Source organism: Lithobates pipiens, unplaced genomic scaffold (assembly GCF_037356315.1).
Source record: "Lithobates pipiens isolate NorthernLeopardFrog02 unplaced genomic scaffold, aLitPip1_a1.2 Scaffold_16, whole genome shotgun sequence".
In the NCBI taxonomy this organism is placed as follows: domain Eukaryota; kingdom Metazoa; phylum Chordata; class Amphibia; order Anura; family Ranidae; genus Lithobates; species Lithobates pipiens.
In genome coordinates this window covers 592,052,741-592,066,906 of record NW_027507748.1, presented here as the reverse complement: position 1 = coordinate 592,066,906, position 14,166 = coordinate 592,052,741, and positions in this window count along the sequence as shown.

The window sequence follows — 14,166 nt, the reverse complement described above, 5'->3', positions numbered from 1 at the left end:
GGACCCAGGTCCCCAAACACTTTTTAGGACAGTAACCTGCATATTACCCTTTAAAATGAGCACTTTAGATTGTAAACGTTCGAGTCCCATAGACTTTAATAGGGTTCTAAAGTTCACACGAAGTTTAGGTCTGTTCGCAGGTTCTGGTGCGAACCGAACAGGGGGGTGTTCGGCTCATCCCTAATGTTGAGCACCCAGTTGTTTTTAAATCTTCAGGACCTATGAACACCCCATCAACATATGCCACGTCCTAGTGGAGGTTTCTTTGATTCGGTTATTAATATCCCACAGGAAGTACATAAGTGGTTCTAATGCTTTGGGGTCGATCAATGGGTCCTTTTCATTTTTATTTTTTCTTTATATTGTCTAATTAATTTGTATTGTTTGATGTCTATTTATAAATTGAGAATTATTAAAATTTTGATATTATTTTTTACGTGTGCCTTTAAAGTCCACTCCTTTTTCCATTTTTCAAATACCTCTGAGGATTGGTTGAGGCTCCATACATATTCAAGGCAACTCCTGCTAGCCTCCACCCACTAATTCTGGAAAATTCTACAACCTTCTAGACCAGAGGGAGGCACCAGAGAGTTGTCAGGCCGAGTCACCAAGAACTAAACATTAGTAAACCCTGACTTAGATTCAATAGCTCAGGCTATTGAGCTATACTATAATTTTCCTACTCTCACTTCTAGCACACACTCAAGGGTGCTATGGTTATTTTTGCTATTTCTACCTACAAAAGTCTTCCACACCTGGACTATTCTATGGCTATTATGGTAAAATCGTCTATAATCGTTTTAGAATCATTTACAAAAGCCATTGAGATTGATTTACTAAAATTGGAGAGAGCAAAATCTGGTGCAGCTAACTAATCAACTTCTAACTTCAGTTTGTTTAATTAAAGTGGAAGTAAATCCTCCTATCGTTTTCAGCCAAGGAAACTGCCATCTTGGCCTCTGTTTAATCTTCAACTGCCATGATGCTGCATATGTGATCAGTTATGACATCAGCCTGGGATGAATAGATCAGGAACAAAACTTGTGAGTAGGACGAAGTGTTATTAGGTGGAGAATCTCTTTTTCATTTTCACCTCCCCCTCCCTCCCTCTCTGATACAACCAAGGATAAGAGATAGCTTAGAAATTTGCTCCCGGTCAGAATTACGAGTGTATCCTGAAGTGGTGTAGTTAGTGACAAAAGAAAACAAAACAAAAAAAAACACAAGAGGGAAAAGGGTGGGGTGTACAGTAGAAGTTCAAGTCAAAGGCAATGTTTTCGACCACTAGAGGGGGAGGGGAATAGGTTGAGATAATATGGGAAGGAGGACAAGATAGGGAACAAGGAGAAAAAGAGATGAGAAGGAGGAGAGAGACGATAAGGGAAGTAGTGGGGGGAAGGGGGGAGAGATGAGCTTAGTCTAGATGGTGTAGACATGTCACTGGAGAAGTGATCGAGGGGGTGTACATCTCACCTAGGTTGCTACACAGTGTGAGATGGTAAATCCAGGATGGTTCAGTTTCTCAGCAGTGATATGCTGCTGAATTGTTATTTAATTTTGCCGGGCCTGGGTTTATATGGAATGGCAGGTAGGTTTGGTAGAGGGACCTGTCATTCCACATCCCCCGATCCAGTTCTGGGTTTGGGATCAGGTGAGCTTGGATCCTAATTAGCCTGGGAAGCTAAAGGCTCTGTAGGGTCTGCAGGTGATTGCTCCCAGCCAGGGAATGAACAGCCTGTATGTTGAAGGAAGCTGCAAGCACAGACACTGCTGGAGCTAAAACCCACCCTGCGATATCCAGACGAAAAGACGCTGTCTTTATAAATGTCAGATAGGTGAGAAGAACCTGTTAGTAAGCGCCCAGCCGGGCTAGGTCTTTTGTTTATTTTGTTGTACTTAGAAAGCACGGTGTTGCTGTATGTTTTGTTTGCTGGACTGTTTGTACCACGAATAAACGCCAAGATCTGCTTCATATATTCCAAGTCTGCTGTGAACTGTGTCCAAACACACCCTACCCCGGGAAGATCCCTTACAATTGGTGGAGGTAGCGGGCAACGCGGTTGCTAGGGGCAACGGTGTGGACAGACTTGGCTACAGCTGCTGATGTCCTGGGTGAAAGCTGCAACTACACTCCAAAAACAGTCCAGCAACATGGAGGAGATGCTGAAGCAGTTTATGCAAGTGAGTTTGCAACAACAGCAGGCTCAGACAGAGGCCAATAGACGACATGAACAGTCCATGGCTGAACAACAGCAGATGATGGCTGCACAACAGCAGGCTCAGACAGAGGCCAATAGACGACATGAACAGTCCATGGCTGCACAACAACAGTCCATGGCTGCACAACAGCAGATGATGGCTGCACAACAGCGGATGCATAAGGAAGAGTTGCAAGCTTTGCGCCAAAGCCAACAACAACTTATCGAGCACCTGATAGTAAATCGAGAGGCGCCTGTGGTTACTAATCCACCCACAATGGAGGGAGCCGCTCCAGAGATTTTTTTTGGGAGAAGGACTGTGCAGAAAGCGCTGCAAAAGATGACTGCTGAGGACGATGTTGAGGCCTTTCTAACAGTATTTGAGCGCGTGGCTGAGCGAGAGAAGTTACCAGCTGCTGAGTGGGCAGAGGTAATTGCACCCTATTTAACAGGTGAACCCCAAAAGGCCTACTATGACCTCAGTGAGCAAGAGGTTAAGGACTATACTCGGCTAAAAGAGGAGATACTTGCCCGACTAGGAGTTACTACTGCAGTCCGTGCCCGGAGGGTACGCAACTGGAGCTACAGTCTGGACAAATCAGCGAGGTCCCAGATGTATGACCTAATCCATTTGGCAAGAAAGTGGTTGGAGCCAGACACTTCTACTCCTGCACAAATCCTAGAGAAGGTCGTGATGGATCGCTACCTCCGAGCGCTTCCTACTGACCTGCAACGCTGGGTGGGACAAGGTGATCCTAGGGACGCAAACGAACTTGTCAACCTTGTGGAGAGGTTCCAGGCGACTGAGGACTACCTCCGCGATGTTCCTGCAGCATCTTCACCTCCCCGGAGCGCCAGATCTGTGCCGTCAGCTGGTAAGAGACTTCCATCTGTTGGGGGAGTGTGGAGGGGTGCTGATGGGGGGAAAAGGGCTCAAGTGGTGTCTCAGGGACAAAAGACTGGTGATGGTCCCGGGTGGCTAAGGGGCTCTGAAAAGGACTCCTTGCCAAAGAGACCAGGCCCTATCCAGTGTTGGAGATGCCATGAGGCGGGACACGTGTCTGCCCATTGCCCTCTTACCTCTGAACCCATGGAATGTGACGCTAGCCGGCGTCAGTCGCTATTTGCGGAACCATCTTGTGCTGCAGTTCCTGGACTAGAGACTGAACCGCAAATCTGCAACATCACAATCAATGACTTTCCTGTTAAAGCGTTAATGGACTCAGGAAGCCTCGTAACCTTGGTGCATGCTAGTCTGGTGGCTGGGGACTTAGAGCCTAACAAGCATATGAGTGTTGTGTGCATACATGGTGATACAAAAGTGTACCCTATAGTGCGGGCTAAAGTCGGGACTAAACAAGGCACCGTACAATATGAAGTGGGTGTGGTTAAAAACCTCATGCATGATGTAATATTGGGCCGCGATTTCTCTCTGGGAAAAAAGAGAAATCCCCAAAAGGAGTGAGGATACCTCTAAGGAGGTTGCCTTGTCCGCTGTGAATGATAAAAGTATGCAGGATGAAAATGATTGTTTTCCTTTGCAGGTCCTGGTTGGGGAGGAGGATCCTCCCACTGAGCAAAATATACTAGACTTAGAGGTGTCTAGCGATAATTTTGGGACTGCACAATTACAGGACCCCACTCTCAAAAATGCGAGAGAGCAGGTTGCTGTTATGAACGGGGTACCTCAGGAACCAGATGCTGAAAAAAGATTTCCACATTTTTCGGTGACTAATGATCTTTTCTATAGAGTCAATAAGGTTAAAGATGAGATTGTGGAACAGCTTCTGGTACCTAAGCCGTACCGGCGTCAGGTGCTTGACATGGCACATAACCATGTTCTTGGGGGACACTTGGGGACTGACAAAACGCGAGAGAGGGTTCTCCAGAGGTTTTTTTGGCCGGCCATATATGATGACATTAAAAAATACTGTGAGTCGTGCCCCACATGTCAGGTTAGTGCCCCAGTGTCACATTTTCGCAGTCCTTTGGTTTCGCTCCCTATTATAGAGGTGCCTTTTGAGCGTATTGCCATGGATTTAGTGGGTCCCATTGTAAAGTCAGCTAGAGGACACCAGTATATTTTGGTAGTCCTGGATTATGCGACCCGCTATCCTGAGGCTGTACCCTTAAGAAACACTGCATCTAAAACAATTGCACGTGAGTTGTTTTATATGTTCTCTAGGACTGGGATCCCCAAAGAAATCCTAACTGACCAAGGTACGCCATTTATGTCGAAAGTAATGAAGGAATTATGCAAACTATTTAAAATCTCACACATCCGTACCTCTGTGTACCACCCCCAGACGGACGGATTGGTGGAGAGATTTAATAAGACTTTGAAACATATGTTGAAGAAAGTGGTGGCAAAAGATGGTCGTGACTGGGATCATTTATTACCCTACCTCATGTTTGCTATTAGGGAGGTGCCCCAAGCGTCCACAGGGTTCTCACCATTCGAGTTGGTCTATGGTCATCACCCTAGGGGTCTACTGGACATTGCAAAAGAGACATGGGAGAATGAGTCCACCCCATACAAGAGTGTTATTGAGCATGTAGCACAAATGCAGGACCGTATAGCCACTGTAATGCCCCTGGTAAGGGAACACCTCCAGAGGGCTCAAGAGGCCCAAAGTAGAATTTACAACCGGTCCGCAAGAATCAGGACATTCAACCCAGGCGATAGGGTCCTTATACTAGTCCCCACTGTTGAGAGTAAATTCTTGGCGAAGTGGCAAGGTCCTTATGAAATTGTTGAAAAGATCAGTGAGGTGAACTACAAGGTGCACCAACCAGGTAGAAGGAAGCCTTTCCAAGTTTATCACATAAACTTGATCAAGCCCTGGAAAGACAGGGAATCCTTGGTGGCGACAAATACTGTTAATGATTTGTCACAACCAATCCCTCCAGTCAAGGTAGGTGATACTCTATCAGTGTCACAGAAACAGGAGGCTCAGGAATTTTTACAGAAAAACAAAAAAAAGTTCTCTGACCTCCCAGGGCGTACACACCTCATCCATCATCACATTGAAACTGAGCCTAGAAGCAGAGTAAACCTTAAGCCCTATAGGATACCGGAGGCACGTAGGGAAGCCGTATCTGCCGAGGTAAAACGTATGCTTGCTCTGGGGGTAATTGAGGTGTCACAGAGTGAATGGTCCAGCCCAATTGTGCTAATCCCAAAGCCCAATGGAACTTGGAGGTTCTGTAACGATTTCAGAAAGTTGAATGAGATCTCCAAGTTCGATGCGTATCCTATGCCCAGGGTAGATGAGTTGATTGAGAAGTTGGGTAACGCCAGGTACATAACCACTCTCGATCTCACAAAGGGCTACTGGCAGATTCCACTTTCTGGTGAGGCTAAAGAGAAAACTGCATTCTCCACCCCTGATGGGCTATTCCAGTATGTAGTGATGCCATTCGGGTTACATGGAGCGCCTGCAACTTTCCAGAGGTTGATGGACTTGATTCTGCGACCACATCGTGATTACTCAGCTGCCTACCTCGATGATGTGGTCATTTTTAGCCCTGATTGGGAAAGTCACCTCTGTAAGGTACAGGCCGTGTTGGATGCCATAAGTGATGCGGGGTTGACCATAAATGCCGAGAAGTGTGCTCTAGCCCTAGAAGAGGCCAAATATCTAGGCTACATTATTGGGAGAGGGTTGATTAAGCCACAGCTAAATAAAATTGAGGCAATACAGAATTGGCCTAGACCCCTGACAAGGAAACAGGTTAGAGCTTTCCTGGGTATTACGGGGTATTACCGTAGGTTTGTGCCGAACTTTGCCTCAGTTGCTGCTCCACTAACTGACTTGACAAAGGGCGGAAAGACAGCAATGGTCACGTGGACCCCAGAGGCCGAGAAGGCTTTCCAAAGCCTTAAGTCTGCCTTGTGCCAACCACCTGTCTTAGTTACCCCCGATTTCAAACGAGAGTTTCTGGTCCAGACAGATGCCTCTAATGCCCCGTACACACGAGAGGGATTAAGTCTGACAGACCTCCAAAGGAGTTCCGCCGGAGTTCCGACGGAGTTCCGACGGAGTTCTGGCGGACTTTTCGACCGAACGGACTTGACCACACACCATCACACCAAACTCCGACGGAGTCGAACGTGATGACGTACGACTGGATTCGACGTAGGAAGTTCCTAGACAGTAGCCAATAGCTGCCCTAGCGTCGGTTTTAGTCCGTCGGAGTAGCACACACACGAGCGGATTTTTCAAAGGGGACCGGGTCCGGCGGAGTTCCGTCGGGAAAATTTAAAGCATGCTTCATTTCTAAAGTCCGTCAGACTTTAGCTTCGCTAAAGTCCGTTGCAGCCCACACACGATCGGATAGTCCGCCGGACTCAGTCCGTCGGAGTTTGGATGTCGAAAAGTCCGCTCGTGTGTACGGGGCATTACACAGGCTTAGGTGCAGTACTCTCACAAGTAGTGAATGGTGAGGAGCATCCGGTGACGTACTTGAGTAGAAAATTAACCCCGGCCGAGAAAAATTATGCCATTGTGGAGCGAGAGTGTTTGGCAGTAAAGTGGGCCCTAGAATCGTTAAAGTATTACTTGCTAGGCAGGAAATTCAAGTTGGTGACAGACCATGCCCCCCTAACATGGGTGAAGTTAAACAAGGAGAGAAATGCAAGAGTGACTAGATGGTTTCTCTCCCTACAAAACTTTAATTTCACTGTGGAACACAGGCCAGGGAAATTACAGGCAAATGCTGACGCATTGTCGAGGGTAAGTTGTCTGTGGGGACAAAAGGCTCAGCCCTCCGGTCTGAAAAAGAGAGGGGGGATATGTAGACATGTCACTGGAGAAGTGATCGAGGGGGTGTACATCTCACCTAGGTTGCTACACAGTGTGAGATGGTAAATCCAGGATGGTTCAGTTTCTCAGCAGTGATATGCTGCTGAATTGTTATTTAATTTTGCCGGGCCTGGGTTTATATGGAATGGCAGGTAGGTTTGGTAGAGGGACCTGTCATTCCACATCCCCCGATCCAGTTCTGGGTTTGGGATCAGGTGAGCTTGGATCCTAATTAGCCTGGGAAGCTAAAGGCTCTGTAGGGTCTGCAGGTGATTGCTCCCAGCCAGGGAATGAACAGCCTGTATGTTGAAGGAAGCTGCAAGCACAGACACTGCTGGAGCTAAAACCCACCCTGCGATATCCAGACGAAAAGACGCTGTCTTTATAAATGTCAGATAGGTGAGAAGAACCTGTTAGTAAGCGCCCAGCCGGGCTAGGTCTTTTGTTTATTTTGTTGTACTTAGAAAGCACGGTGTTGCTGTATGTTTTGTTTGCTGGACTGTTTGTACCACGAATAAACGCCAAGATCTGCTTCATATATTCCAAGTCTGCTGTGAACTGTGTCCAAACACACCCTACCCCGGGAAGATCCCTTACAATGGGTAGAAGCAGGATTTGATGGGGCGAGGGGAGGGGATGTGGGGCGAGAGGGGGTGTTTGCAGGTCAGCCTCGTGTGGATCTGTTCCCCAATTCCTCCCATCCACTCTAAATTACTAAAGGGCCTGAAGCCGTTTTTGCAGGTTAGCCCTATGGAGCATATTGACGGTAATGGTCGGTTGTTGTAAAATGAATCCAACATGCCCAAGTGAGTGGGACTTTATGCATCCTTTCTTGAGAGATATGTATCAATTCTTTCAATTTTTTTTTTTGAGACTCTACTTCAAGCCATTCCCTGGTCGTCGGAGCGTTTTTAGATCACCAATGCTTAGGTGTGCAGAGTTTAGCCTTGTTTACCATGTGCATGGCTAGAGATTTGTAGTAATTCTTTTTTGCTAATGATGTGTGGTGTAGGAGGAACTGGGCAGGAGTATAGTCTAGGGTGAATGTAGTGACATGGGTAATGAGGCTATGAACCTCTTTCCAGAAGGGATGAATTTTTTCACTGTCCCACCAAATGTGGAGCATAGTACCCTCCATCTTCTCGCATCTCCAGCAGGTATTAGAGATGGTAGTGGAGAATTTGTGAAGGTGGGATGGAGTCCTATACCATCTAGTTATTACTTTGTAGCAATTCTCTTGAGTGGAAACATTCAGTGAGCACTTGTGACCATATTCGTCTATGGTATTCCATTCCTGTTTGGTTAGAGGTGTTTGCAGGTCCCTATTCCATGATACCTGGGAGAGGTCTTGATCATGGTTGTTCTCTTCCGAGAGGAGGGTGTATAAAAGGGATATAAGATGCCTTTGTGGCGTTTTGCGGTGGCAGAGGGATTCGAAGGGTGTGAGTTGTCTGGTCCACTTGGTTTGGTGAGTATGGGTCGTGAGAATGTGCCGAATTTGTCTATAGATCCAAAAGGGGAAAGAGGCGGCCCTAGTGATGGTGTTTACTTTCTCTAGAGGGATAAGGGTCCCACCAAAGAAAAACTGGAGGGCTAGTACATCTTCAAAAGGCCATTCCTGGTGTAGAAAGTGCTGGGATTAGCCCAGAGGGAATGCAGGGTTTCCTCTCAGTGTGGTTAAGGGGCCCGAAATAGGAGCAAGTGACCCAGAATGTTAAGCTTTCTTGAATGCCAGGAGAAAGGGGTAAATGAGCAGATAGGATGAGATGGTTGGTGGCCAGTGCTTGTGAGGTAGCCATGGAAGTAGGTGTAAGGGTTTGGGCGTAAAGGAGTTTTCAAGGTGTACCCATTTCTTTTTTAGAGTGTGGATATTGCAATCTGCGATTCTGGCAAGAAGGCACGCTGTGTAATACCTGCATAAATCTGGTAGCCCAATACCCCCTTTTGTTCTGTGCAATGTGAGGCGGGAGTATTTAATACATGGTGGGGAACTCTTCCATATAAAAGTGGAGCAGGCTTTCTGATAGATCACAAAAAAACTCAGTGCCAGATGTATCAGCACAGATTGAATTAAATGAAGGATGCGTGGGAGAATGATCATTTTGATTAGGGCTGATCGGCCAAACCATGAAACATTCAGTCTCATTCAAACTGCGGACATACTGCATGAGATTACCATAGAATGTGGACATACTGCACAAGATTACCAGACTGCGGACATACTGCATGAGATTGCCAGACTGTGGACTAAGGATGAGCCGAACACCCCCCTGTTCGGTTTGCACCAGGACCTGTGAACAGACCTGAACTTTGTGTGAACTTTAGAACCCTATTAAAGTCTATGGGACTCGAACGTTCACAATCTAAAGTGCTAATTTTAAAGGCTAATATGCAAGTTACTGTCCTAAAAAGTGTTTGGGGACCTGGGTCCTGCCCCAGGGGACATGAATCAATGCAAAGAAATGTTTTAAAAACGGCTGTTTTTTCAGGAGCAGTGATTTTAATAATGATAAAAGTGAAACAATAAAAGTGTAATATTCCTTTAAATTTCGTACCTGGGGGGTGTCTATAGTATGCCTGTGAAGGGGCGCATGTTTCCCGTGCTTAGAACTGTCCCTGCACAAAGTGTCATTTCGCAAGGAAAAAAGGTCTTTTAAAATCACTTTCCATTGTCGGCTCCCGTAATACAGAGGACACTCAATGAGTGTTCGCTGTATTAGCTGACAATTCATTCATTGATAAAAAATTAAAAAAAAAGCGTGGATGTTCCCCTAAATTCCATTACCAGGCCCTTCAGGTCTGGTATGGATATTAAGGGGAACCCCCACGTCAACCTGAAGGGTCTGGTATGGATATTTAGGGGGACCCCCACGTCAATTTTTTTTTTAAATTTGACACAGGGTTCCCCTTAATATCCATACCAGACCTGAAGGGCCTGGTAAATGAATTTAGGGGTACCCCCACACTTTTTTTTATTTTTTTTTATCAATGAATGAATTGTCGGCTAATACAGAGAACACTCGTTGAGTGTTCTCTGTATTACGGGAGCCGACAATGGAAAGTGATTTTAAAAGACTTTTTTTCCTTTGCGAAATGATACTTTGTGCAGGGACAGTTCTAAGCACGGGAAACATGCACCCCTTCACAGGCATACTATAGACACCCCCCAGGTACGAAATTTAAAGGAATATTACACTTTTATTGTTTCACTTTAATCATTATTAAAATCACTGCTCCTGAAAAAACGGCCATTTTTAAAACTTTTTTTTTTGCATTGATCCATGTCCCCTGGGGCAGGACCCAGGTCCCCAAACACTTTTTAGGACAGTAACTTGCATATTAGCCTTTAAAATTAGGACTTTCGATTTCTCCCATAGACTTGTACAGGGTGTTCCGGCTTTTTGAATTTGCCGCGAACACCCCAAATTGTTCACTGTTCGCTCAACAGGTAATGTTTGAGTCAAACATGAGTTCGACTCGAACTCGAAGCTCATCCCTACTGTGGACATACTGCACAAGATTACCAGAGACTGCAGACATACTGCACGAGATTACCAGACCCTGAGGACATACTGCACGCCATTACCAGACTGCAAACATACTGCATGAGATTACTAGAGACTGCGGACATACTGCATGAGATTAGCAGAGAATGCGGACATACTGCATGAGATTACCAGAGACTGCGGACATATTGCATGAGATTACCTGTGAATTGGGGCCCCGATGACAGCTTTGCAGAGTGCACAGAGGACACAGGAGGCTGTATTCGCCCGCTAGCCATCAGAGAGGGGCAGGGCTGGGAGCACCACTGACTCGCTGACCCCACCCCATGTAGCCTATATGCTCAGAACAAAGCAGCTGTAGTGAGAGCCATTGATCGGAGTGGGCGCGTCAGTGGAGCTCCTGGCCCTGTCCCCACCCCCGGACCTCTGTATTCCCTAGCCAGTTCCTGGGTTTTTTAATTTTCGGTAAAAAAAATGAAAAAAGACAAAAAAAAATACAAAACCGTTTTATATTTTGTTATAATATTTTGCAAACAGGTAATTTTTCTCCTTCTTTGATGTATGCTGATGAGGCTGCACTGATGGGCACAGATATGGTGCACTGATGGGCACTGATAGGCTGCATTGATGTTCAATGATAAGGTAGTAATGATAGGCGGCACTGGTGGGCACTAACAGGGGGCACTGGTGGGCACTGATAGGTGGCACTGGTGGGCACTAAAAGGTTGCACTGATGGGTAGAGAAAAGAAGGGGAGTAGTGTTGCGCTTCCAAGCGAGATGGAGCACTCAGTCAGAACTCAAGGAGACTTATTTCTTCTAAGGGGAGTGTAACTAACTTGGACAGCTTAGAACCACCCCAGAAAAATAAAACTAATAAAAAAATGGAAATACCCAAACACAGCGTGGGAAATGGTATAACCTCTAATTAAAGTGCTCATAAGCATCAAGCTGTGTATAAACAATAAACATAAGATTGGATATCAAAGTGCTAAGTGCATCTTGTGCCTATAGAACACATTTAATATCAAAAAGTGCTGAGTGCATATATAAAACAAAATTTCAACACACGCAATAATCTAATTGTGAAACGATTAGAAATTGCAGGGAAAAAGGGGAAGGGGGAGGAGACAAAAAAACCTTCACACAAAAGACCTCAAGGAAAAGTGTAGGTTCTATTGGACTTTTTAGGCAAAATTAAAAATAAGAAAAAAGATATATTCAAAAATATTTATTTATAAAACAAAAACTAAACATTTTTTTAAAAAAAGGAAAAGGGGGAAATATAAAAACCTATCAAGAACTGCTTTGTATCCTGTCTATGTTAGTACAATCTAGACGATATCCATATTCATTTTCATATATACCCAAAGGGTGACAAGTTGTACATTAATATTTTAAGATAAAACAGGAAATACACTAGACAGGGTATCAACTACAGAACTAGATCTCAAATATGTTCTGGCACTCTTTTTCTGGGGTGGTTCTAAGCTGTCCAATTTAGTTACACTCCCCTTAGACGAAATAAGTCTCCTTGAGTTCTGACTGAGTGCTCCATCTCCCTTGGAAGCGCAACACTACTCCCCTTCTTTTCTCTACTGTCTAAATACATGAGCAGGTGTCTCATGAAAGTGTTTGCGGCATCCAGCTAATCTCAGTATTGCCCCCAGTTCCATATAAAGCGCGGGAGCCCATCTAATATGCACTGATGGGTGGCACAGATGGGCACTGACAGGCGGCACTGAAGGGTGGCACTGAAGGGCATTGACAGGTGGCACTGAAGGGCGCTAATAGGTGGCACTGATAGGTGGCACTGATAACTGACACTGATGGGCACTTATAGGTGGCAGTGATGGACACTGATGGGTGGCAGTGATGGAAACTGGTAGGTGACACTGATGAGGCATTGATTGGCATCACTGGTAGGTATTTATATGTGGCACTCATGGGCATTGATGTCACTGATTTATTGGCACTGATATACACTGTTGGGTACTGATCGGTGGCACTGATATACACTGTGGGAACTGGCAGATGGCACTGGCAGGTGGCACTGGTGGACACAGATGAGGTGGCTGTTACCCTTCCTCTTCAGGACTGATGTCTCTTTCACAGGCCAGGCTGTCAGCGTGAGGAGAAAAAATCGATTGCTGATCTTCTGTCTTCATCACGTGATCAGCTGTCATTAGCTTTCAGTGGAGACTATGGTCATTATCATTATGATTGTCACCATGTAAAAGACGATAAAACTGAAAACAGTATTTACCAAAGAGAAAAAGCAAATATTTATGATACGCAGTCCTTCAACAAAACTGAATATCATGAAGTTAAGTTCAAAATTATACAGTCTTATAAGGTGGCCATTATCTAATATACCTTTGTCCAGGATTGGTATGGAGGTTTAATGTAAACCACAATGTAAACTATCCACCTAGGTAAGTGAGAAATGTAAGGTTATGTACACTTTGAATTTGAATTTGAATCTAAGGCCGCGTACACACGCGGGGACTGTTCGCCCAACTTTGTCCGCTGAACAGTGTTTCGGCGGACAGTCCGCCCATGTGTGGGCTTTCAGCGGACAGTTTCAGCGAACAGTTTGCTGAACAAGGTTTTTCGGAATTTCCGAAAAACTGTCCGCTGAAACCAAGTTTCAGCGAACAGTCCCCTCGTGTGTAGGCTTGTTCGTCAAACTAAGTTCCGCGCATGCTCAGAAAGGATTTACACGCCGAAAGTTGTAATGCAGTGTATAGGACGTTGTATTTTCCGTCCCGTCGTACGTGCCGTTCACGTCATCGCGCACGGTTTCAGCAAACTGTTCGTTCGTCGTGTGTGGGCAAGTCCGTCCATGCTAATTTTGAGCGGACTGTTTGCTGAAACTGTTTGACGGACAAAGTTGAGCGAACAGTCCCCGCGTGTGTACGCGGCCTAATTGTGTGTAAGGAAATAAAACAAAATATTTTTTTACTTGTACAAGATTGTATGACTGAAGTGACCACAGCTGCACCTCATTTACCAAGAGAAAATTATTTTCCTGAAATAATCTTTATGTATTTAGAAATTGGAGGGAGGTGAATTGATACTTCCCTTCAGCATTTCAGTTCATATCAGAAGCAGTTGCTCACCACTACAGTGATGCATTACAATATTGCATCTTTGGAGTCTTGGGTTCACTTGTAACTTTTTCTCTGTCAGTATGTCATTTTATATATTATCTTCAGGCTTCCTCAGGTTTCTTTTCACAGTAAAAAAAAACAAAAACAAAAAAAAACATACTGGCAGGCATGAATCAGCATTCTGACAATTCTTAAATGTTTAAGAATTCCTGGGCTGGTCAGACCCAAGATTCTATACATGCAAAAACCCCTAAAATAACAGAATAAATGACACACTGTACATCTATGTGTTTCCCGCTTAAAGTGGAGCTCTTGGGGAAGAGGGGGGTAGGGGGAGCGGGTACCTAATTTTGACAGGTACTCATTCCCTCTTCCGCTCTGACTACCTAGTCCCTCTTGCAGTCATCTGGGACACATGACAGGTCCCAGAAGACTGTGGTACCATTCACAATGCGCAGCATCGCTCATGCTTGTGCATTGGGCACCCAGTTGTGAAGCTGCAAGCTGTCACAGCCGGGTGCCCATAGTTAAAATGCCAGCCCCGGG